The sequence below is a fragment of the Seriola lalandi genome, unplaced genomic scaffold (genome assembly GCF_002814215.2).
Source record: "Seriola lalandi dorsalis isolate HSWRI2012SDOR001 ecotype SW California unplaced genomic scaffold, Sedor1 jcf7180002055009, whole genome shotgun sequence".
Lineage (NCBI taxonomy): Eukaryota > Metazoa > Chordata > Actinopteri > Carangiformes > Carangidae > Seriola > Seriola lalandi.
Window position 1 is genome coordinate 267,811 of NW_019525552.1, and position 3,968 is coordinate 271,778.

General features: G+C 41.5%; 1 long non-coding RNA gene across 1 annotated transcript; it reads left to right on the top strand.

Moving 5' to 3' along the window:
* The first annotated feature begins 849 nt into the window (after positions 1–849).
* On the top strand, positions 850–3,435 carry LOC147817160 (uncharacterized). Its single transcript, XR_015436598.1, has 2 exons — positions 850–2,398; positions 2,554–3,435. It is a non-coding gene; the product is annotated as an uncharacterized LOC147817160 (long non-coding RNA).
* Positions 3,436–3,968: the final 533 nt, after the last annotated feature.

A 3,968-nucleotide genomic window follows, 5' to 3' on the forward strand; every position in this document is an offset into this window, starting at 1 on the left:
GGAGGGAGGGAGGGAGGCCTCTGCCAGGGCTGCGTCCCATTCTGAAGAGTTCACACCCTCTTCTTGTTTCCTTGTTCAGTCTGTGATCCAGATTGTTCCCTCCATTTGTTCTCAGTCTCAGGTTTTTATGATGTTATATTAATATTTCTTTTATATTTCAGTCACTTCTTTTGTTTAACATTTCATTTTTAACATTTGTCTGGTATTGATATGTTTTTATTGTGGATTTTATTGTACAACCAGGCCTCAGGATGAGTAGTCGTTGCCATGGTAACAACTAATGGGGATCTAAGTAAACAACAAACGATCATCATTTAATACTGAAAAAAAATAAATAAATAAAGATTTAACTGAGATTATGTTTAAAAAAACTGGTCCATCCTCAGAGGAAGACCAGAAAATGTAGTTGAAAGTTCAGAAAAAAGCAAGTAAGTAGACCGTGAGAGAAGATGCTGTTGTCAAACTAAAAGGTAATTTAAATAATAAGTAGTTTTCCCTCTGTCTTCCTCCCTGCGCTCACTCAAAGGTCGGCCATCTGCACTCAGACACACGAGAGGGAACGCTCTTCTGGAACTGGACGCGTCCCGGGATTCCCAGGATTCCCGGCGGCCAGAGGCCTCAGCTCTCTCGACTCGACGTCGCGTCACATCCTCGGCGGCTCTGTGCTGTTATTTTTGGATTGTGTGTGAACTGGTTTTTGTGGTCTTGGCAGCTACACACACACACACACACACACACACACACACCCTGTTTTAAGAGCCAGTGACGTAGAAACACTACTGTTCTTTATTTGTCTCACACTGAACGTGTGAAGCTTTGATGTAAAAAGACATGACATCACTGTGGGGAACATGTTCGTGTGTAAATAGACTCGTAGCCATAGATGACATTTCTGGGCTACTAGCTAACATTAGCATCTGTGTATTATATTTTTACACATTTTTATTCAGTTTAAACAGAGATACAGAAAAAATTATGAAGAAATTGAAGTAAGAAAGACGACTTTAAGGCCTCGAAATATAAAACTCAAAGGTAAACGTCATATTAAAGGTTCATAATTGACATATATTTCACTGATGTGCCGTGTGACTCCTCCCCTATTAAAGTTTAACTGCAGGTTTCCACTGATTTCTCTGGAAGTTTATCTGCTTCCTGGTTCCCGTCCTCATATCAAATCATACAGCCGTATGTTTCCACCTGACGTCCAATGACTCCGCGTGTTTCTGTTTTCTGAGTGTTTGTGTTTTTCCAGCTGTGTCACTGTGATTTTGTCGGTTGAGTTTCTTCCTGCTCGGCTCTCACATGCGCTCAGGCTGCATGACACAGTGAGACTGAGGCGACATGTGACCCAGTTCACGTTATCTCCAAGCCGGTTTCATCATGCCGTCTCACCTCAGCTCACCTCACGTACCCATGAGTCACTGCATCTCGCTCCAGTTTGTTGTTTTTCACGTTGTCGTGTTGTTTCACATCAAGTTTAAAGTCAGAGTTTCATGAAATTTCATGTGAGTTCAGTTTCGGTCGACCTGTTCTCAAACATCCAGACTGTGAACGTCTGTTACCACCTGGTGCTTTAACACCTGCCATTTCTTTTTAATTGCACCACCATGAGGAGTGGTCATGTGACCCGGAGCTCGTTTCATCATTTCAACTTGTTAGTTTAGTTTATTTCACGTGATATTTAAATGTGTCTTTTTTTTGTCTCTAATTTCTCATCTCACCTCATGTGATCTGATTCTATCTCTCCTTATTTCATGTCATGCCATCTACTGCATCCAGTCACATTTTATTTCATCTCTCATGTTATTTTATCTCACTTTTCTTATCTCAAGTACATTTATATTTCCTTGTGTCTCCTCTTGTCACCTCATCTCATCTCGTTTCATCTCGTCTCATCTCGTCTAGATTGTTTTTATCTCGTCTCATCTCAATCATCTCGTCTCATCTTGATTGTCTCATCTTGTCTCATCTAATCTTGATCATCCCTTCTCATCTCGTCATGATTTATTCATCTCGATCATCTCGTCTCCATCGTTTCATCTCATCTCGATCTCTCGATCTCATCATCATTCTGTCTCACCTAATCTAATTTTATCACATTTTTCTCAACTCATCTTCTCAAACTTCATCTCTCTCAACTTGTTTCATCTCTTCTCCTCTGATCTCATTTTCTCTCATCTCTTCATCGTCTTCTCACACCTTCTCATTTTCTATTGCATTTTAAAACATCTATCTATCTTTCTATCTATCTATCTCAGTAGGTCAGTTTGGGCCAATCAGATTGCTCAGGTGAGGTGACATCACCTCTCCGATCAGCAGTGTGACCTCAGTCTGTATCATCATGAATCCCTAACGAGGGCTCTCGAAGCGACCAATCAGCAGAGGCCTGGATTATCAGGTAATGAGGCCTGACGGCAACCAGCCAATCAGATCTCAGCACACAGATTACTGCCTGGCCGGGGCTCAGGGGGAATCAATAATGTAGAATCACACACACACACACACACACACACACACACACATGCCCTGACCCTGCCCTTACTACCATTACAGTAAATGACGAGGCGGAGAGATAGAGTACCAGAGAAGAGGGAGGACGGACCGACATGAACACCGGAGGAAAGAGAGGAATCAAAGCGGCTGATGATCTCAGTGTTTCATGTATGATTCACTGCCAGTAGCTGTGACTCACTGTTGTAACAGCAAGTTAAAGTGATGGAGTCAAGTTCATGCCAGCTGTTGTTTACCTCTCCCTCTCTGTTGATACTACAAACTGCAACTGGAGCTGCTGCCTCACTTCTCCCTGATTATTCACTTTCTGCTGCAGTTTGTCTTTCTGTGTTTTTAATCAGGGGTCGAGGTCGAACAGCTTTTCACTTCCTGCTGTGGGTTTGTTTTATCTGGTAACAGCAGCGATCGGACCTGTAGATGTCATAAGGCAGCTGTAGCATAACATCCTAATGTAAACTGAAGCTGCGTCATGTTTTCACTGACTTTAAAAAGACAGGAAACCGATTGCCTTGAAGAAGTCAAGTAAATATAACTATTAGTTTTAAGTTCTGTTGACTTTACATGACGTGTCTCCAACATAAGCACACGTACATAAACATACATCTTAGACACAGATGTCAATGTATGAAATTATTCCAATTTCTAAAAGGTTTCATATATAAAGTTGTTTTTATTCTATATCTGCATCTCTCCTTGACTCTACCTCCCTCATTCAAAATGGCCGCCACTTTCTCCAACTGTTTAGAGGAGTTTTTGTTTGCTGAATCTGCTGGTGTGTTTTGTCAGAGTTGATGATGGTGTTGTTTGTGGTAGCATAGGCAAGATAAAGGAGATAGTGGTGGTGTGAGGAGCAGTGATGGCTGGCATTAGGGGAGTGACTCTGGGACGCCAGTGATCACTGTCTAGCCTCCTGGAGGTGTCGTGGGACCAACGAGACGAAACACAGGTGAGAGGAGGTTCCCACCTGATGACCCCAAAGACATGTTAGTTATCACTGCTCATTAGTCTGTAAAGCTAAATTAATAGTTATCATAGGACATGTGAAGCTTAGGGAGCTATTCACTGAGTCTGGTCCATTTTCTGTAGCACAAGTTTCTTGTGTTTATCTTAAATGTGGTTAACACATGTGGTTGCATCTATATTATAAACATATATGTCCATAGATCCAGAGGATGTACATATGTGATAATATTATTCTGTATAGGCGACATAAATCCCTTTGATATATGGACATACATGTTATATATCATGTTCCTGTAAGGGAAGCAACAACAGAGAGAATCTGCAGTATTTGTACTAATAAACATAATAAACATGAGTTTACTGGACGTCAGCTCTTTGTCATCAAACTGAAACATGATTGAAAACACGTTTCAAGGTGAAGCTGAAGCTGCTGAGTCACAATGTGACGGAGGGAAGTTTGGAAACAACCAACACATGATGGTCTCTCTCTCTCT